Below are 23402 nucleotides of genomic sequence, written 5' to 3'. Positions count from 1 at the left end.
GCTTATCTTTCGTAGTACAGTCTTTTCCCCGAAGTCTTTCTTTACAAATCGCCCAAAGATTTTCAACAGGATTTAAGTCCGGAGAGTTTCCAGGCCAGTCCAGCACCTTTATTCGCGTTGTAGTCATAAAATTCTTCACAAGTTTCGATGTGTAACACGGAGCCAGATCTTGCTGAAAAATGCCAGATCCATCTGGAAATCTCTTTTCAATTCTGGAACGACTCTTCTCTGCAAAACTTCGATGTACTGTGGTCCTCGCATCATACTTTCTACGATATGTAAGCCTCCGACGCCATAGTAGCTGAAAAAAGCCCAAAAATATCTTCTTCAAGGGATGTTTTACGAACTGATTGATGTGAGATTTTCAAAGTTTCTCACTTGGAGATCTGCGAACATGCAGACTTCTTTGACCCTGTACGAAGAAATGAGTCTCGTCACTGAATAACACCTTTCTCCATTGTTCTTGTGTCCAGTTCTTGTATTTCAGACCCCATTGATACCGTTTTTTTCTTCATTGAGTTGGTAAGAAGTTGTTTTTTGACTGGTCTCCTTGCCCTTCGACCGACGTCAAGAAGCCTACGACGAACCGTTGAAGAGCTGACTTTTATTCCTTTGACTTCCAAATCTTTTTTTACGGCGTCACTTGTCTTCCGTGGATCTTTCACACTCCCCTAACCACGTACGCGTCGTCTCTTGGCGTTGTTTTCCTTTTTTCGGCCACATCTTCCTTTACGTTTAGGACTGATATATCCGGCACTCACCTTGGCCTTGATCAGACGGCTGATGGTCGATAGGCTAACACCAACAACGTCCGCGATTTCCCTGTAAGTCATGCCGGTGTGCTTGTGCAGTGTCACAATCTTTGTACGCTTTCTAGGACTCACGTCCATCGTTTATGACGACTGATTAGCAGTGAAACGAATAGCCTCATTTTTGCGTAAAGTCTAACGCAATTTCGAATGATGTAATAGTCCTCAAAATTTCGTCATATATCCTAAAAATAGATCGACCATACTGCAAAACACAGCTAATGACGCCGTCTGTGTGAAAAAATGTCTTTTAAAGGAAATCAGCGGGTCCAGCGAGCCTTCACCGACCGCCATGCTGAAAATATTGTAAAATGACCAATTGTTTCAATTAATTTGCACAAGGGTGTAAGAACCCGTTAGTCCCTGTAAGGTACACTATAATTAAAATAAAATAGAAGAGAATATTGTTGTTTCCATTTTAGCTGCATGTAAGAACCCGTTAGTACCTGTAAGATACACTGTAATTAAAATAAAACAGAAGAGAATATTGTTGTTTCCATTTTATCTACATGTTTGACCATTAGTTTTATCGGTTTATAATATTTGGTTTCATTTGTTTTGACAAAAGAAACTGGCGACCTGTATAAACTCAACAGAATTTATAATAAGCTTATTTTTAAAAGTGCACGTGACTTACAGTCATGCAGACAGTTAATCAGTTTCATATTTCCCACACAAAAGTAATAATTCTTTATTTCTTTAAAGAAATCTAACTAACCCTATCAGAACAAAACAAGCGCGTGGAAACGACTATCGTACAGTTACGAGAGGGTAATAAAGAGTCTCTTAGCCATTCGCAATTCAATGACACACCTTCCACACATGTTATTAACTTATAATCATGGCTAGCTATACATCTCGTGCATGGACGTGTTTTATGTAATACAGGGCTATTCATTGCATCTTGTAATTATTTCTTAGTGATAGAAACGAACGCCACTAAAAAGAAGACAAGTTCAGCGAAGTCTGTAGCGGCGTTTGTTTTCTTTGCGTCCCGCCCGAAGCATTGTATACCGGGCCGAGTGTGAGTAAATAGGTGGCGAGAGCTTTTGTTCCCTGTTGCACGCTTTAATCTGCCTCAGACAAGGAACCCCGTTGTTTGACGTATTCATAATCAATGCATTACCCCTCCAACAATGACGGCAATAGAGAGGTTGTTGTAGCACAACAATTTACGAAATCAACCGCCTTTCTGTCGTCTGTACCACGTGCTATGTAGTGAGTGTATTGTTACCTGCTGTTGTTATACAAAGAACCCTTTTCAGCCGATTGTTTCGCAGCTACAAAAGCTCCGACTGAGTGTAGCTATTGTAAACCTGGCGCCATGGGGTTTCCCTTGTTTGCTTCGTCTCGCCTGCCAGTCCAAAAAATACCTGAATCTATATGTGTATTCAAATCTGCGTAGTTTATAAATGTTTACACAACAATAAATGAAAGAAAACACAATGCTATTTCTATTTGAGGGGCCGAAATAATCATTTCAGGGCATTTTTCTGGTATCGGATATTTTAAACAGAGGTGTGGATAGAAAAAAATTCTGGAAAACGTACCACCAGAGGGCTCTGTATCGTAAAATTTTTATCATCACGCAGGTTTTAATACGTCATAACTTAGGTTTGCGTCGGAAGAGTTAAATGAGGCCTAAACATTTTTGCATTTTTCTCTTTGATCTATTTTTAACAAACAACAGACAAAAATATTAAAATAACTTTACGCTATCTTTAAGTATGAGAATCACAGATACTTAAACAATGCTTAATTCTTTGTTGAGTGTCTTTCTTCGACACAAAATAGTTTCATCAACTTTTCCGACTTTTGTATTGATTTTTGTGTGTGTGAAATTTACATTTTTCTTTTAGAATCCACCCTGAAATAAAAAAAACCAAAAACATCTACGAATTGTATAACATTGAGAACCAGACAGGATAAATAACACAGGATATACAGATACTGGGACAAAAAAGAAGCTCCTAAGACAGCTTCCTGTGATGAACTTCCACCCGGGTAACTGCACGGTCGTACAAACGGCATCCTTCCGCCTAACTATTGTATCGGAGCGCGGACCCGGGGTTTAGCCTTTTGTCCCTGTGTCACATATAAATCTGCTGCCTTTCATTTGCAAATCATCGCCACAAAACCTCGACCCAGTCAGCATTTTAACCGGAAAACAACTGCATCTCTCAGCTTGCTCACGGAGAAAGTCTACGGCCACGTCGTGCTCGTTTTTCACATTCGGTCGATGTTTCAAAAGCGCACGGAAAAGGTGGACCTGACCAATTTAACCGTGATCTCATTCTTTGTTTTGTTAGCTGTTTCCGACTCGTTACACACGCTAGTATACGACCTAAGTGGCCCCTACAACATGTTTAATCAAGCTATTTAGAAGTTACTATGTTTTATTCAGTAATAGCCAGTGCACGTTTCCTTTTAAAGCTTGTACATCATGGTACGTTCTAGTAAAATGGTTAGTGTAACAAAAGTGATGTATAAAACGTGAATTTGAAAGTTTTAGGCCAGGTTGAGTATGAATAAAACTGCCACGCTTAACTTTATAACTGTGGCTATATAACTAACAATTATTGCTGTAAAATGTTTAAATAATTTATACATGTAAATCACCTAAGCTTCAGATGCCATTCAAAAATACTTACGCGCTATCGTAATTTTACGTGTTTATTTCCCACAATATACTGCTGGTAGTGTAAAATATGCACAAAACAAAAGAAATAAACCGAGGTATTCTAGTTAAAATAAATATTTTGAAAACTTAAAGTGTTAATTAAATGTTTTCCACTAACAAGATCTACCAATGACATTAGGCCTATTTAAACTTTACAGTTACTCAGGCAGAGAGACATTATAAAGTTATATTACGAATGCGTGTATTTAGCTTTTTGAAAAGTGAAGAAAAGGTGTGCATTGGAAGAAGTTTTGACGAAAGAAAAACACATCTTCAAATACTAAGAAATATTTGTACCAAATGTTAGTACACAGTATTTAAAAATTAGACTGCTAACGTTTGGATACAGATCTTTAAAGTGTACGTTGCTGGAATTGACAATACGCATCTTATATGTTGAGCACCACGAGACAACCCTTTTAGGAAATAGACTTTCTTGTTGTTTTCAGTAATTTTAAACAAACGTTATCAATGAGATCCGACTCCCATTGGCTTTTTAAACAAGGTTTTTTTATTACTTATGTGCCAAATTACTTCTGATCAGTTATTTTGTTGGTTAGTAACACAGAAGTGCAAGAACATAAATCATCAGTATTGCAAATAACCCTACAAATTACTATTGTATTTTATATAGAAGATGCGTGGTTTCAGCCAGTTTCAGGTCGAAACTTTACACTAGATATTTTAGTATAAAACAAAAGGAATCCTCAATAGCTGCAGCACTTGAAATTCTTTTAGACAGGATTAGAGTAAATTAATCTATGAAACTTTTTTTAATTAGCTGTATTTTTGTGCACCAGCATTAACAAACATTGGGTGCACGTGTACCTGATTCGATTTTATTACTTAACAGTATCTTTGCCAGCCTACCCTCAAATTTAAAATATTTTAGGCAGGATTATTGATCTAAGATACCTTGGGCGTGATCAAACACATGAATTGAAAGGTTTTATCTCTTTAGTCCAAAATTGTAATTAGCTCTCAAACCGGTCAAGAAATGACGGAGCTGCTAGCTAAAAGTCTGTACTTGGAAAAAACAAATAAATAAAAAATTCGAAACGTTCTGTAAGCTGTTACGACGCGGTTAATTACTTAGTACCATGTAATATGTGAACCTTCAGCAGCGAATGATAAGTTGGTTATTTGGAAGGTAAAATGTAATAAAATATAATATTGATAGTAAATATGTATTTACCAAATATAACGATGAACTAATTTTGAAAGAAATATAATTCTTCAGTTTGATTCCAATGTACAACAAAATTAATTATTTCGTTAAGACTTCAGTTAGTCAAGATAGAACTTTCATAAAATTGTGCGTTTTAAACCATTATGTATGGTATATTGTGCCTTTTTGTGTGAATATGAAGGAATATATGTGAAAAAAGTTTTAAAAGTAGAGGTATCTTTCTATAGATCATAAAGAAGACAGTGGGGATGGTTTCGTCTTTTTACGGTGAATCTATGTATATTATTGTATTATATGAAAAGATCAATATGGCGGCCAGTCTTCCTGATTTAGGTATTGTCTGATATAAAATTGAAAACTATTCAGCTAACTTACTCAAGAGTGAGCCCCATTCAAAACGCTATACGAGCTTATTCAAAGATTGAATAGCAAGTAAATAGGCAGCGTGCAGTGCGTGCTTACACGTGCCGGGCGCAACCACACACATGCATACAAATAAAAAAAAAAGGTATACACAAAGCATCATATGGGTGCGAAGGAGTCCAGAACTGCGTATTCAGCAAATTGTGTATATAATATTTCTCGGCGTTATGTTGTTGTGCAACTGAAATATCCTTTTTTAGTTTTTGTATGGATTGTTTGTTTTTCTTTAACCTGTCAGTTTTAAACTTTAATGTCTTCATGATTCTTGCGCCCCCTCATAAAATGACATATCTGTTTTATTCAATCCATTCTTGTACTTTTGCTGGAATAGCAACAGACCTTAATTATTGCTTTATTGTTGAACGTGTGCAGTTATGTTGTGAAGGATTCACTTCATAGTTAGGTATTTAGAGCGCTCGACTCGTAGTGGGTTGGAATTCCCGTTACACCAAACATATTCGCCCTTTCAGCCGTGGGGGCATTATAATGTTACGGTCAGTAGCTCAAGAGTTGGCGATGGGTGGTGGTGACTAGCTGCCTTCCCACTAGTCTTACGCTGCTAAGTTAGGGACGACTAGTGCAGATAGCCCTTGCGTAGCTTTGCGCAAAATTCAAACTAAATGATGGTAAAAGGAGGGGAGGATGTTTGAGCTTATTTAAAGAAGCAGAATGTGGGATCGAGTCGAGTCTGTCTACGTCATACTGCTCGTTGTTGGTGAAGCCCTGGAAGTGCGTGAAACTTCTTTGAGTTTTTAGCACTTATAATTGACACACGATGTTTGATGACTTTTGGTTAATTTTGGCACATAGTAATGATACCTTTAATTTATTTAAAGGTAGCCAATCACTGTTGTTAGAACGTTACGTGGATTGATGCTATGTTAATATAGATTATTGGCTGAAGTTTTATTCTTCTAGCACAGTTTTACTAAAATAGCTTTTTTCAAAGGAAGAACAACATTATGTTATCTGTGTAAACAACTTCATACACACACACACGCAGTAATAAGTAACATCAATGTGGATGAACTTTTCAATGAAATTGGTTTTGTTGACCAATATATATTGGTTGTTCTGCTGGCTTTATAGAGAGGACTTTATAGGTTTTTCGTGACTTTTGATACAGAATTTGTATTGTCATTATATTTATGTCTCATCCAAGAAATGGAGAATACAGCTATTTGTTTAACTAAAATATAACAGGATAGTTATCGTCGGAATTGGAGAAGGAGCAGTTGTTTGTGGGCTTATAAAGCAAAGTGTAGTTCAATTGAGTTGAGTATCAGCTGTGACGGTTCATCACCACAGAACCAATGTGTCAAGTTGGTTAGACCGTCCTGATGAATCTATCAACCATGTTATTCTGTCTTGTGTTGATGTAATTCTTCACAAGTAACAGCGGTTTCTCTGTTCTTACCGGCCAAATAACGGTTACGAACCGTTGTGATGGATTGTCCCTGTGGGTGGTTATTATTAACCTCCTCCCCTCTTTCGCTTCTGTTCTTCCCTTTTGGTCAGTTAAGGGTCAGTAACGGACTTAATCTTTTCTCTTTTTTTTGTCGCACCTGCGTCTTTGTGCTTGGTGGCGTTATAACCGATGGTCGACTTGCAGAATTGTGGTAACTAAAAACTAATACTACATGACAGTATTATCGAGTACATTGTCATGTTTAAACTTCACTTAGATATGCAAATACAATTATTATTTGATGACTGGAAATGGACTATAAATGATAAAAATCATTTGTTGATGTTTGCTCATCAGCATTCACTAACTCCATATCAAAACGGCACAATTTATACTGTATATCACAGTCACATTGACATCAGACCACACGTTTAGAAGTCACGCGAATAATCTCGTCTTTGTGTTTAGAATGACAAGCTACGAATACTTACATAGAGAAATATAGTTTTATTGATTCAGGTGAATTATTGTAGGACGTGAATAATATATATAAAACTGGTTATAAAAACTACATGAAAGTTTACTTACGATGTGTCATCTATTTTATTGTATAGATGTGTTTGAGGCGAGGAATGTGGAACATAACCGTGTACTGATGGCTAATTGAGTGGCTTCCGAAAAAGGTGATCCTCTGAATTAGCCAAATTCTAAGTGTTTATCATGTAAATATATATTGTATGTCTGTTGCATGTAAATATATCAACTAAAGCTTATTGAACTTTAACCATAATACTTGATCATATCTGTTGACGTAGCATACATGTGGTACTAATTGTTAACCAATTACAGCTTATGATTTATTGACATTTACGGCTTTAAAATCTCGTTGAAATGAACAAGTAATAGATCTATATTACTTTCTTCACGATCAAGGCCTACAGTAAAAATATCAACCGTAACTCATCACTGTCGGGCTTAATAATGTGAACATTTTCCCAGTCTCTGTCTTCATATATTATAGAAACGTGTTATTACTTACGCTATATACTTAACGCAGCGTCGATGTTTCAAAGTATTACAGCATAATCACGTCACAGAATATCATCAAGACACCGCAAGGATAACATAATAGCAGTGTGCAATAAAACAAGGGGCTATTCATTTAAAAATCTCAAAAGGCGCATGGAACGCCCATAACCCATCAGAGTTCCCATAAAGAACTTGAGGTCTTATCACAAATACCCGGCTCCTTAATATTAGCGTGTCAAACTGTGAAACCGTGAGCTCTTGGTTCGCTGTTTGTTGGTCAAAAACGGTCTTCGTGTTTGTTTGTTTGTTTTGTTTTTATTTGGGGTGGGGGGTGTAAGGGCGCAGTAAGAACTGCGATCAAACAACACCATTTGGTCAGATGAGAACACTGAAGTTGATGACTAGCTCCTTTCCTATAGTCTGTAAGCTAAAAATTAGGGACGTTCTACGTATAGTTAACTCTCGTGTAGCTTTCGCAAACATTCTGAAACAAACAAGTAAATCTGATAATTACTATTGAGAGATCTCTCGCTGTCTTTGCCTCCGCTTAATCAACTCCATCTCTACCCCAGTCAACTCCCAATTAATTTTAAAAAATCGACAAACTCCGTGTCAGTAAAATCCCTTTTAAAGCTCACCTTAATTAAACGATATCAAAAATATCACTGTCACCAAATATATCTCACGAGCTGGGTGAAGAAGGGAGATATCAATTTCCCTGTATACCCAAGTTGGGGAAAGTCTTTCTTTCCATTAAAACTAAATGATTCGGAGTTTCTTTTATCTATTCAAGAAATTACTACTTGCTCAATGTCAAAATATTTTAGGTTTTTCAAACTTTCATTGTTAAGGTACGAGTACCGACTTTGTGTGGTTATTACATTATATCTGAACGAAAAAAAATTGTATCAAAAAATCAATATACAGCAGTAAACTTAAGTAATTTTCGTCTTTTTTTGTTCACAGAATTCTTTTATCTGTAATAGCGTTTTAAATCCTTACTACTTCAAAATGTTCCACATTGTATTAACATGTTAAAAAATAACAGAGGTAAAGGATGGTAACATTATAGATGTTTCATATTATTAAATTAGCCTGTTGCTATCACTCTGTAACCAAATATAGTGTTTTCTGTAGTATGTTTTTGTACTCATAGCATGTCTGCAGAAGCTATATGCTGCTGTCCCTAATTTTGAACTACTGACTAAAGTGAAGGCAGCCAGTGCGCGGAAAAAAATTGTGGTATCGAACGGATTTAAACCCAACTTTACCAGCTGCGAAGTCCAAAACTGCGTTTTGGCCCATAATAATGTTGCTTACAGGAGTAATGTATGAATTTTACAGAGACAGGAACAAAAATATCATCAATACTGCAATTACTGAAGCCAATTATTACTGGAGTTCGTTATGTATTTTGCACAGAACATAAGTTATTTCATTCAGTTGTTTACTTAGTAACAGGGAGAAATACACAATTTACTCAGTATGATGCAACATCTAGTTGGTAATTAAGGAAGACATCTACAGTGAATGATATATGGTATAGCTTTCAGTTATTAGTCGAATCTTGTCAGTTTTCGATCATTTTCATAACATGTCTTTATAATAAGAAGGATCGTTTGACCTAAGGACCTAACTAGAGATAAAAACGACACGATTTCACTTTGAGAGTTGTGTAGAAAATGAGCATTTTCATGAATGAATTTAAAGTTTTGGCGCGAAGATAAAACCGTATATTCAAGGCGTGTCAAACAAGTATTATCACCTATACGATATCTTATTATTTACTCAATATGCCGAAGGTCAACACATGCCATTTTCAATTAGTGTGGTTGATAAGAATTTAATGTATCGTTTAGCATGTGTCACAAAAACAAACATAAAAAAACAACGCATGTTGATATGTACTTGTAACAGTACTTGTGTAATCCATATCACGTGCTTCTTAAAGTGAACGTTAAACATACAATTAGCTGATGTTGGGGTTTGTAACCTGTGGTTGTGTTTCTAATTCATAAATATATCACCTGCCTCTTAAAATCAAAAAGCAAATATAATTCATGTTGGGATCTATACATGTGTGTGTATGTTTCTAAATAATGTTGAGATTTGAACATATCGATGTGTGTGTGTTCTTAAAGCCAAGAATAAAAATACAACTAATTCATGTTCCGATGTTTCTCTATACGTCTGTTTCTAATCTGTACAGATATCCACTTTGTCTTGAAGTCATAAATAAAATTCAGCTAATTTATACATACAGAGAATTGATTACATTATATTAACGGTTTTTAAAGACAAAAATCATGTGACATCCACAGCAGATATAAAGTCACGGTGAAACAGAATGTATCAGAATTACATTTGGACATTGTTCTGCGTAACGTAGGTAATGTAATACCACCAAAAAGTAGTCGTTTATGAGAAGCGGTACGTTACAGCTCTTTCGATGCAAAATATACATGCACTCGGGTCATACAGATGTAGTGAGCACAGCACAAATAGTCTATTTTGTAACTTTCTGTTTAACTATAAACAAACCAACAAACAAAACTGTGTAGAAGTTCTGTGAGCGGGATGTCCTTTGTACTTAGTAGCACTGGAAAAACAAAGGAATATAGGTCGACTTGGGGTACAAGGGCATCCAGAAAAAAAATATACAAGCTGTCCTCCAGCTGTGGTAAGCAAAGTGCGACGTATTGTAACAGGTGAAAATCCACGAACACAAAGGTCAGTGGCAAAAGTAGTTCACGTGGCCCAGGCAACAGTGCTGAACATGACTAAGAGTGATTTTTTATCTGGATAAGCGGCACAAGTCACGTGTACATGAGATGCCTCCACGACACATGTCGTTATACAAATCTCAATATGATTTAGCCATATTTTTGTTCTTAACGTAAACAATAATGTGACATATGTATGAAGTAAATATACCCGTACGTAAATGTATAAATCTTAGCATGAATTAGTACTTGTTTTCTATTATGGTGAGAGTGGAGCGTGACCCAGTGGTTTGCGTGTCCAATGTTCACTTTCTGTCTGTCTGGAGCGGAATGTAAATCCTTTCTGTGGATCTGAGAAAATCAGGTTTTAGTCGTACTGTTTTTTTTCCTTCTGAACTGTTGTTACTTTTAAACCTAAATGCAGTAATTGCATACTAGTAATGGATTTCCTTTCTCTGTTTTAGAATGCTCTACAGGGCCATGTCCATGAATTTTATCAGATCACTGGTATTATGTGATCTGAATATGGATGATTTATTTGCTTCTTAGCCCTTTGTATTTTTAAGTATGGAGTTTACGAATAGTTGTATTACGTATGGTAGTACTGGTGTAAAGTGTTGTTCGGCAATTGTTATAAATCTGGTAATACAGCCGTCTCGATTTTATGAGTTTTGATATTGTCTGATAAAGTCAAAGTATTTTTGGTTGCATTTATAATTAGAGGTACTTGTTTGTTTCTTGGCTCTTTTCAATTGTTACCCTTTGAAAACTAAAAGAAATAGCACTCCATACTTTGGGGCCGTGAGTTTGAGTTATAAGGACGATGGCCAGATATTCCACTATTAATCAGATAATAGTTTCACAAAAATTTTGGGTGATGCTGTTGACAAGCTGCCTTCTCTGTAGTCACGATTTTTCTATCCATTAAAAAGTTGGAATGGCTAGCCTAGTGCAGAGAGCCGTTAAGTAGCTCTTTGCAAATATTCGAATCAAATAAACTGTTTAAGAAGGAAATTTATAAATTGAATTATTTTCAGATGTAAAAAACAACGTGTTTGCCAAAACTATATACGTAGTAAGAACAGAGTGATAATTACAGCGGAAGAAATGTGAAACCACTCAGTCTATTCGTTGATAAACCTGGCTTACAATGTGTGAAGTTCGAAACAGTTCGCCGTCGTTAGTTTTAATAAAAACGCGTTCTAAATATGAACATTTTGAGTTTGTTTCAGTGTGTAAATAACCTGCTTAACCCTAACTTAGTAACAACTTCTCAGGAAAGTATTTGTTGAATTTTTACCACCAGTTTTATCTACAGTAATTTCATCTTCCATATATTATGTATTTTTCTTTACAGGGAACGAAAAGGTACCTTAAAAAAAAAACACTGTAACTGAAAAGCCAAAAACTGGAGTAGACAAAGATATCGTGTTGGAATTTGGACACTCCAGAAGAAAATGACTTCTTCAAATAAGTTGATGGTGATAATGTACAGAAATATAATTAGATAAATGTTACACAAGCTTAGATCAATAGTATATTTATATATGCTTGTACATACCTGTAATTGTGTACAGAAATTTTATAAATGATTTTAGCCCCTGTGTTTTTAGTGTGACGAATTTATGTTAAAGAAAAATTATTAGGAGATAAAAAATAGAATCTGAAAGGAATGATGAAACAGTAAGGATTGTGTTTCGGAATAATTATATTTTTGTTGTAAAATACAACTTAATAATATCTCGTTTTTTCATGTTCTTCGATTGGTGGATTTGGTTATGTCATAAAAAGAAAACTGATGGATTCACACGTACTTTGTGTGACATTATTGTAAATATGAGAATTTAATACCGTAGACGTTCTATACAGGACGGTATTTTGATAAATTAATAATTTTTTAACATTTTCAATTCAATGTGCTTACATTTAGATAATACTGTACTCTAACTTTCAGTATTTTTCTAATGACGTCACCATTAATGTATATGATTAAAATAATATTTTTTTATGAACGTGATGTCACTAGTAGTACTAGTACATTTCTTCAGAATGTTTTTAATATTGATTAAAAAAATTTAACCAGTTTCGTCCTGTGAAAAGTTTGTCTCTTGAATAATTTAAAAGTTGTGTATTCATGGTGTGCTTACAACAAAACGTCAAATAACTGGAAAATTGTTGTATTGTGGCAAACGTATATATAATTGAATGTTAACAAGCGGCCTAGTTCGTCATTTTATTTTTCTGTAGACATCCAGTCGAGAAATGTGGAAAAAATACAAGTTATTTACAGTTTTAATTCTATTGTGAATATCAGTGTGATTTGAAAAATAAACACTCCAATTAAGTGTGTGTTATATTCCTTTTAACGTGAAAGAACTATTGAATAACCTTGTTTACACCAAATTTCCATTTCTTACAAGATACAGACACACTGAAGAAAATAAGGATACAAAAAATCTACACAAACTACAGATGTGCGTTTCAGTATTTCTCGTATTGTTTGCAGAAATGTGGCTGCATATTAGCTCCATTTTATAAGAACTTGTCAAGTATTACCCATACATCTTATAGACACATGATTAGGTATTACCAACATTATAGAATAGAATCCCGGCTTAAGTTGTTATTATTTATAGGATACGATGGTGAATAATGCAAGTTTTTTTTTTTTTTAATGTTACATGGTATTATAATTATTTAATTATAATTTTAAAAAATGTTAAAGGATCAATTCCAGCACAAGTCGGAACTAGAAAATGTGTGTTTCTTATAGCAAAGCTACATCGAGCTATCTGCTGTATCCACCGATGGGAATCGATCCCCTAATTTTAGCGTTATAAATCCGTAAACTCACCGTTGTCCCAGCGGGGGGGGGGGCATAGAAATTGTGAGTAATAGGACACACTTCATTATAAGGTTGTCTCTAACCTAGATGAGGCCCAACTGAGATAATTTTGAATCTATGGGATACAAGCCAGAGGAAGGGGTGTAAGACAACAGAGTCAACCACTATAATCAAATAGTGGGATTTGGCCGTCAGTGTTATAAAGCACACTCGGCGCTACAGTGAGGAGCATTTTTTTATGTTATGGTAACGAGACACGAACCATCAGACATATAGTTATGATTGGCACTAGTTTAGTGGGGAGCACTCCCTTCCGCAAAATATAACTGTCTCCCCAAGTTAATTCCGTCTACTAATTCTATATTTGATCTTATTATATGTCTATGTCTCATTGCGTACTTTTTACTCGTTAAGCTACGTGGTTATGGTTCAAATCCGCGTCCCACCAAACATGTTCGCCCTTTCAACCGTAGGGGCATTATAAATTGCGATCAATCCCACTGTTCATTGATAAAAGATTAGATGTGATTGATGACTAGCTGCCTTCCATGCAGTCTATCACTAACAAATTAGGTACGGCAAGTGCAGATAACCCTTGCGCAGCTTTGTGCGACATTCAAAACAAACCTATCCATTTAAAAAAGCTTGGGCTATGCTTAGTTTAGTACGTTCCCAACTTGGACTCAACTAGCTTAAATTATACCAAACTTATCACAAGGGCACACCAATGCATAAATAAGCTAATTTATTATCATGGTGAATAAATCAAATAAAGAATACGTTTCTTTCACTCTTGTGGTCTACCTTCATCGAGAGTATAGAGGTTAGGAAGTTTTTTGATGAACGTTATTAAGAAGGTATTCTAAATATCTTAAGAAATTTTGAATCAACTGTTTCTCGGAGCTTTACCTCTAAGTATGTCGTATAAAACTTGTATGTGTGAAATGATTTTTATCTGGCTTTCATTCTGAGATAGAGTAATTTAATTTTTTTTTTAAATTACTTTTGGTTTTCAGTGTGATTTCTCTCTGCAGAAGACGACAATGAGTGAAAATTCATGAAAATATGTGTGAAGAAAAGTCCAAAATCATATGCACTGGATGATGGTATAAACACATAAAGAAATTAGACCAAGCAAATAATTACAATAAACACAAAGCAGAAAAGTAAGGCCCGGCACGGGCAAGTGGTTAAGGCACTCGACTCGTGATCTGAAGGTCGAAGGTTCAAATCCTCGACATACTAAACCTGCTCTCCCTGTCAGCCGTGGGGGCGTTATAATGTTTCAGTGAATCCCACTATTTGTTGGTAAAGGAGTAGCCCAAGAGTTTGGCGGTGGGTGATGGTGAAGACTAGCTGCTTTTCCTCTAGTCTTACACTGCTAAATTAGGGATGACTAGCGCAGATAGCTCTCGAGTAGCTTTTCGAAAAATTCAAAAACAAACAAACAAACACCAACGTTATTCTAAAGGTCATTCATAAAATTCTTGGCGATAGTGTAGTTAATACAGTTATGGCTTCTAGGACATAAATGCTACATCACAGACATATAGAAATAAAAAGGTCTGGGCTGGTGAAAGATATTTATTCCATGCGACAAGGGCCTGGCATGGCCTAGCGCGTTAAGGCGTGCGCTTCGTAATCTGAGGGTCGCGGGTTCGCGCCAAACATGCTCGCCCTCCTAGCCGTGGGGGCGTTATAATGTGACGGTTAATCCCACTTTTTGTTGGTAAAAGAGTAGCCCAAGAGTTGGCGGTGGGTGGTGATAACTAGCTGCCTTCCCTCTAGTCTTACACTGCTAAATTAGGGACGGCTAGCACAGATAGCCCTCGAGTAGCTTTGTGCGAAATTCCAAAAACAAACAAACAAAAACAATCCATGCGACAAACTGAGACGAAACTTCACGTTTCAGTTGGATTTTTAAAAAATCTGTGAAGAAAATATTGGTGTCAGTGGAGGTGGTCAAGAAACTGGCCAGACTATGCTCTTTGTACGATACACAACAATACAATAAAGATCTTATCTGTAAAGTATCAGTGTTTCCTCTAGAACAAGAAATTGTCATCAGCCTTTAAACAGTTTGATGGACAAAACTGGAAGAAGATAGTTTCTATAGATGAATCTAAGTTCGAGTTGATTGGCAACAATCAATGGTAAATTGTTGGATAGCAGAGAATAGAACGATATCATCGACAAAGTACAACATAACATCAATGGTGAAATATGCTGGAAGTCTAATACTAGTGTGGGTTGCATCTCTGCCAATAAATTGGAGACCTACACAAAATTTATGACATCTTGACTTCTGGCAGATACATTCATATTTGTATCTATAATGTCATTCCTTTAAGAACAAACCATTTTGGGCATTTTATTTTTCATTTTCTATCAAAACAGTGGTCCTAAATTCAGCACGTGTTGAATTTGAATCAATTTTATCTATTTCATCGTTTTAAGAGGAGTATTCAGGTTTCGTTGACTTCGATGTTAGGTTGACTGTGTTATCACTTAGATGAACTTTTTTTAGAAAGATTCTTTTATCATTTAATTTCTTATGTGTGATTCATATCCCACTATTTAAACATTATTCCGATTTATTGTATGGCCTTTTTTCTTCTCTTGGATGATGGGCCACTGCAGATAGATCGGTATTAGAAAGCCTTCTTAATATAAATTTCATTTAGCTATTCCTTTTCTCTAGTATACTGGAACTCACGTTCGCAAGGATGCTACACATGGTGTTTTATCATCCCCCCTCCATGAGTTGGTTTGGTGTAACTAATTACGATAGTATTTTGTTATGACTTTTGAATACTGTATGGGAATATGGTTATATGTCTGTAATTTCTTCCTGTTTATTTGTATGCTTCCTCCTTATTTTTTATCAAGTATTACTGGTATCAATACTAAGGAAAGTTGTAATGACATGTTCTTCCTCCTCCATCTTAGCTTCTTTAGTGTTATGTCTGTCTTTATATCGTTCATGTGATTGGATCTATAATCGACGTGTGTGTTATATATGAAGTCTCGTGGTACATAAGTTGTGTTTTTTGCTAACTAATACCTTAATGAATGGAACTTTGTTATCTCTTTCGATTTCCAGTGTGAATTGCATCCACGGATATTGTATTTTCAGATAGTTCAAGAACTCTTGATTCTTGACAGTATATATATATATATATATTATGTGTAACTGTATCAAAATTGTGTCGTCAAAATATCTGAGCTAAAAGGTTGAGGTTTGGGGCGACTGTTTTAAGGACATTAACTTCAAAATGTTATATTTGAAAACTTAATGAGTACTAGAGCTAGGCGTGAGCCTACGTATTGGATTTTATGGTGTTTGTAGTATTTATTTTTATGTTATAAATAGGTGGCATCGATACAGAAGGTTTTGAGTTTTACGTATTACTGTCAGTTGGGTGCGTTCGTTTACAAAATGGGCTAAGTTCTTAACATGTGAGGATGTTTTACATGTCAATGATGATATAATATCTAAAGGGTGGTATGGTGAACCTCTGCAGCTAACTATTAGACGTAAACTGCAATCTTATTTGTGAATTTTAGATAAACTATAAATGTTTGGGGTTGTGCTGAGATGTACTGTTAGTTGATTGTTTTTATTCCAAGATTTTTCTGATGTATCGTAAGGAGTTTGTTAATTTTCTTCTTTATTTTAGCTGTTGGATTGGAACTGATCTCATGTTGTGGCCATCTCCAACTATAGTTTAGAGTTTTATGAAGTATTCATCTTAATATCTGATTGCCACAAACTTACCATAATTATTTCACCAACTACTCTCTTTGAAGCAAACACAAAATATCAATGTATTGTAAAACCTATTCATTATTTTCACAGTTTCTATAATAACGTGTTGTACTAAAGACAAATTGACATTTCTATTATTTTCTTACTCCTGCACCTGATTCTTTCGTGTGTTTCAACAATTATTTTCAATAATGTAATCACATATCATCATTCATTCTTGCTTTCGACATTAACCTTGCCGTGACTGACATGGACCATTTATGCTCGTATTGTACAGCTGTATTTTAATATAAAAACTTTTGAAGTTATTTTTGACACAACATGAATGCTTCACGTGTTTCGTTGAAAAGAAGTACGAGAACAGATATTTATTGTCTTTTAAAAGAATATTGTACGAATACTGCTGATATCTTACTTGATTTCTAAAGATTCACTAATAGCCAAAAGGGTGAAAATGTCTTTGCTATAAGAAAACAAATATAGGATTAAAAAAAAGAAAAGTATTGCCTACCTTAATATATCCTTGTGTTTGTTTAAAAGAAAATGCATTATTTCTCGGAAGAAACATATTGAATTATTTCTAAACTTTGAATTGAAGTACCTGTAATAGAATGTTTAATGATTTTTAAAACTGGGTCACAATGTGGTTGCTAAAATTCCAGTAGTATGATTTTACTTTAAAGTATGTGGACAGAGCTGTGGAAGTGTTGAAGGAACGTCAAAAACTCCCGTAGGAAGTGTTGTCAGAAACAGTAGTGCCACAGATGTCTAGATTAATCTTTGGTGAGGAAAGCGGAAGGAAGTCCTATATTTTTCCTTAAAGATGTTAAATAAATAAAAATAGCCAAAATAATTTCTTTAACACTCAAAGTAAACTAACAAACAGTGCACTTATCACTGAATATATGAAAGTTAGGAATCGATGAATCAGTGCTGAAAGTATCACATTATACATTCCAGAAGATTAAAATGTTTTGACGTTGGAAAGACACTTTCAAACTATTTTTAAAGCTCTTTACAGGAAATTCAAATGAGCAAGAAATCAAAAGAAATAATTTTGTTCTTACTACCAAAATTAATCCAACCAACCTTCGATATAGCCAAATTTTCTAAAATATATATAATTTGGTAATAAGGAAACTTTGTAGATAGGCGTGAAATATGTTATTGAGAAATTAACATGTACATTTAGAATGATATTATGGTGGATAACCATGTGTAAATACATGGTAAGCAACCTTTCCCTTCTGCTAGCTGTCCCCTACCTAGTTGCTCAGCGGTAAATCTAAGATTTGTAACACTAAACACCAGATTTTGACACCTATGGTTGGCACACCAAAGACAGTCCATAGTGTAGCTTTGGTCTTAATAACAAACAAGTTGTCTTCTATATTGTATTTAAATCGAAGTTAAATCATAATGCGTTTTGCAGAAATGACATCATCTTCAAACAAAGATAAAGGTGAAGAAGACGTAAGTCTCATTGAGATAAAAATGTTGATAATACGAGTTGACAATAAGTTATCACAGAAGATAGAAATGGTGATTACTAGAGTGAACGACCGATACATCGAAATAGGTAATATTGAGAGAGAATAAAAATTCTGAAGAAATACGAGAAATGTTTGATCTAAAAAAATAAAATTATTTAACACTGAGGAAATGAATTAAAGAAGCAACTAGAATTTATTAAACGAGAAGTAACTGATCAATTTATAATGATGTACATTTATCGACGAAAAAGAAAGCTACTTGTTTGTGAAAGTCAACAGGTTAAACATCACTAGAGTAAAGTAAATTCATAAGTAATGAGAGATATTTAACAACAGAGGCTGGGACACTACAAAACCAATCCTTAGAACCTGTCTGTTATTCACTTGCATTTCCTAGACTAAAGTACGACATCCTGATACTAGCAAGTTAGATACTAATACCCTCTAAATTTAAAATCCAAGTTATTCCGACTTGCAAGTTGTTTGAAAGGAAATGAGGTTTTAAAACAAAACACAAAAACAGAATTAGAAAATAGTTCTTGAAAAACCTATAAAAATAATTAGATAATGATTGAAATTTATTTGTAATTATTAAATTAAGATATTGGTTCTAGTGAGGTTAGTATTTTTTGTCTTTTATTGGCTTAAATGAAACTAATTTTATTAATTTACTACATGATGTTTGTAATATAGCTTTTGTATTATGTATCAGGTTATCTCATAAATATTGTCATTTGTAACACTAAGATTCAAAAGGACAAAAAAGAACTCAACAACTTTAATTAATTATGTATCTTCCATTATTTTCAATAACAGCCTGCCAACGTCTCAAAAGATTTCCAATACCACTCTTATAAAAATCCGGTGGTTTTAAGACAAAAAAGGTACAAAGGCTAGTTTTTAACTCATACATACAAGTAAACTGGTTTTTTGCAAGTTTCTAAAAAGAACGTAATTTGAAGCAGCAAGCTCCTCAATGTTTTATGGAAGTGATCCTAGCGGTGTGAGGACGAACATTGTCATGGTGGAAAAGTCATTTCATATTCACCAAAGCAGGTCTTTTTTTTATAAGTGCAGTGTTCAGTCGATCCAGTTGTTGATGGTATCTCTCAGCAATGATTGTCTGGTTTGGTTGTAACAACTCAAAGTGTATTACACCACCTTTATCCCACCAAACACTAAGCAAAACCTTACAAGCGTGCAGATTCGCTTTTGGCTGTGGTGTAGCTGGTTCTCCTGCACTAACCCACTGTCGGCAGCGTTTAACATTTTGATAGAGTACCCACTTCTCATCTCCAGTCACTAGGCGGTTCAAAAACGAAGTTTTAAGTTCACGAAAGTGAAGAGATGTGCACATGTCTACTCGTTCTCTCGGATTATCAGCTGACAACTCATGTGGTACCCATTTTCCCAACTTTGAAACTCTACCAAGTTGTTGCAAATGTCGATGGACACTGGAAGGATCTGAAATGAGTTTCTGGGCTAACTCTTCAACAGCTACAGCACAATCCTCCTCAAGTCTTGCTAGAAGCAGGTCATTATCAAACTCAACAGGGCACCTAGCACGAGCAGCATCTGTCAAATTGCAGTCATCAGTTCTAAACTTATTGAACCATCTTTGACACTTCCCCACATTCAGAATGTCGGTCACCAGTTCTAATTTTATTTAACCACCTTTGACACTTTCTCACATTCAGAATGTCATTGCCGTACAACTCTTGAATGCTTCGCGTAGCTTCAGTAACACTTTTCCTTTTCTGAACTTGTAAAACATTATATGTCTTATGTGCTCCTCTGACACCACCATGATAGTCGAGGTTTCTGAAATAAATGAAACAAAAATTAGTAAAGAAACGAACTGGCTTACACTTAATGCTACCAAGTCATTCCATATACTTTATATGACTTTGATAATAACTTTATTTAGCCAAGAAATATGTATTTTAACCTATCCTATCCCAAAAAACGGCGTTACTTATGAGATGATCTAATGTTATCATGTATCAACATTTTTATTTATACACCCTAAGTCTATGACCTATTTTAAAGTTCAACAATATAGTTTATTTTGTAACCTGTGATACTAATAAGTTGCTGTTGCTTGTTATTTTACTTATAGAATTATTTTACTCAGAGACTGAGGTTTAGCCATCTTAATCTAATGCCAGAAGCTTCTAGCTGATTGCTGATAAATTGTTTATTTTATGGTGCTACCAATTCCTTAACTTTTAATTACTGTTTTTAGGTATGCGTAATATCGATAAAAATTTAGTTAAAATTAAGGAACTATTATTACCTTCTAATTTTAATGTAATTAGTATACCAGAAACACGATTATTTGAAGATGCTTATCATTTAGGTCAATGCTATACCAGTAACTAACTTTACTTTTATTACGCCATCCATAATTTTCAGTAAGTTGTTAATTTGTTTGATCTAGCACAAAGCTAAATAGACTATTTGTGCTGTGTCCACGGTGGAGAATAAAACCCAGATATTTAGCAGGGATGCGGAAGTATGCATTTATGTAAACTCAATGTATCTTTCCTAAATAGAACTGACCTTATGAGCAGGCTAGACGATTATCAAAGGCTCTGAAAGGAAGTGTTGAAAGTGAATAGTCCTGATATTAATAGAAGTGCCATTTATCGTAGCATTAATGCAAAATTAAATATTGTCCTAGGAACTTTTAATAGACTTGCTGAGCATTTGTTTCATTCTGGTGGTAACTGTGTACTTTATGGTGATTTCAGTATTGATGTATTTAACTTAAATTAGGACTACTTCTATATTTTAACTTTACAGAAAAACTGTGTTATAAATCCTGTAAGAGGTATAGATCCTACCTCAATAGTTATTGATCATTTGCTTACCGATTTCAATGATTATTGGCAACAGGGCCAGATTTAGACCCTTTGAGGGTCTAATGCGATACTGGAGGGAAATTTCCTGGGATAATTCAAAATTAAACTCCTTGTTTCAGGGTTCGAAACCTCCATGCAATTGCATGGATTGCATTCCTTCTAAGTCCGGCAATGCTTGGCAGGTACAATTATTGGAGACATTGGTGATTATTGATCAATTTATTTTAATATTTCTTCCGTATATTACGAAGTATTTTCATTTACCTTAATTTGATTTTAAAAATTACAATCGACAAACACCAGAGACATCTTCTACATGGCCCTGATGTCAATGAAGCATTCCCAGGTTTTTCATGTTTATGTTTGTGTTTTTGTAGAAATAATAATTACTCGTGTTTACAAGCTAAGATAACATCCAATGAATCAAAATTAAAATAAACATTTGTCAAATATAGAAAATAATTAGACAATTCAATGAAACTATCAAAAAACTAATTATTATTTCCAAATATTGCTCTATTATAAAGGAGATAATAAAAAAAATGGGAATGTGTTGAAGATTGTTCATTTAGATAGAATGCAAGATGTAGTTTGTAAATAATACCTTAAAGTATAAGTGACTTCAAACAACTAACAAAACAAAATCTGTAATGTCGGAGAAAGGCTAATTTAAGAAAGGTTTAACCAACCATCTAACCAATCTTTTTAGTTTGTTCGCTGTTGTTAAGCACAAAGCTACATATCGAAACTAGATTTTTAGCGTTGTAGGTCATAAGATATGCCACTAAGCTACTCAGTGACAAATTCCTTTTAAACATGTTATGTTATTTTGGAATCAGAGTCTGTGTTTAGCGATAATAGAAAACTACCTTATAAATCGTAAACATTATGTTCTTTTCTCGGGATATAGTTCAGGCGCTCTTAAGGATAACTGATAAATACCTGAATGTTCATTCCTAGAATCGACAATAATTTAGCTATGTATTAATTATTTATCACAACTGCAGTTCAGAGCGGAATTTATATGTACATGCTACCACCACTATTTGGTTTAATCGTGATCTACAAACTTTGCATGCTGATGTTTAATATTATCTTAACACCCTTATTGAATGGTATCAAGAAGACAAGCTAGTCCTCAATTTTAAAAAGTCTGCAAAGAAAACTTACTTGTAATTTTTTTTAAGAATACTCAGAAATTAAATATTTTGGTCTTTTGTTTATTACCCAGTCATTGTTCAGCTAAGCATTGGATATCAACATTGACTTGTAATTATTATTATTTGTAAACGTATTGTAATTTTAATGTACAATTATTCATTTTATTTTGTGTGTTTTTTAATAGACTTTAACTTTCGAAGCTCATCATACGTTTCCATTTTAAAACAATTTAAATAAAAACAACATGGTAGTTCATGGACTATTTTACTACAAAGACCAGACTTGCATTGACTGTCTAACCGAGAAGATGATATATATTTCAGTATATTTCAATTCTGACCAATAAGTCTGTGAAGCTGTAAAGAACTGGTTGAAGCAGTTTCGATGAAATTTGATAGATGAACTCAGATGGACCCTCAAATATATTTTAAATGTACAAACAATAGATCTTGCGATTCGAAATTGATAGCAATTTCGACTTCACAGCAATGGGAACTCGGTTTGGCATGGTAGTCGATAGTAAAGAACATGGTATTGACCCCAATCAAAAGAACGAGTACCTTTGTGACGCTCAAACCCTAATCAAAAGAACGAGCACCTTTGTGTCGCTCAAACCGTTTGTTTGTTACGTCTCAAAAAAAGGGAAATCCTTTCCCCCTCTCCCATGTACACAGTCCATTTCAGAGAAGTCGAAGTTAGTGCTGGTTCCTGAAATGTATAACATTTTGAAGTTGTCAACCAAAGAATACAAATGTTATGATACACACGTTTTTAAAAGTTGACAAGAGTAATTAAAGATCGTTCATGTTGTAAATAAAGAAGAGATATGGCTCTTTTACAAAACTTACCGACAGGGGTAAATGGTTGAACTTTATTATTATTCATGATACTGAATTTAAAGCAGATAATTTTATTTTCAAATTGGGAAAGCTTTTACTACTAGAGAAGTAAAGAAAAGACTTCCAGTGGTCTTGCTGATTTTTCAGAGAAAATTATCTGTAGTTTGTGA

The 23402-nt window shown here is 34.6% G+C and overlaps 1 protein-coding gene across 10 annotated transcripts in view; it reads left to right on the top strand.

Annotated features, from left to right (window-relative positions):
* The window catches only part of LOC143237123 (peroxisomal ATPase PEX1-like), a 118681-nt gene extending 106076 nt beyond the window's left edge, over positions 1-12605 (top strand). For all 10 annotated transcript variants that reach the window (XR_013019872.1, XR_013019871.1, XM_076476017.1 and 7 more), the window contains one exon: positions 11619-12605. The gene's annotated coding sequence lies outside the window, so the exon portion shown is untranslated. The remainder of the gene's footprint in view (positions 1-11618) is intronic.
* The last annotated feature ends 10797 nt before the right edge of the window (positions 12606-23402 follow it).

The sequence above is a fragment of the Tachypleus tridentatus genome, chromosome 13 (genome assembly GCF_004210375.1).
Source record: "Tachypleus tridentatus isolate NWPU-2018 chromosome 13, ASM421037v1, whole genome shotgun sequence".
NCBI classification, from domain to species: domain Eukaryota; kingdom Metazoa; phylum Arthropoda; class Merostomata; order Xiphosura; family Limulidae; genus Tachypleus; species Tachypleus tridentatus.
This window is presented reverse-complemented; position numbering and strand designations above follow the sequence as displayed.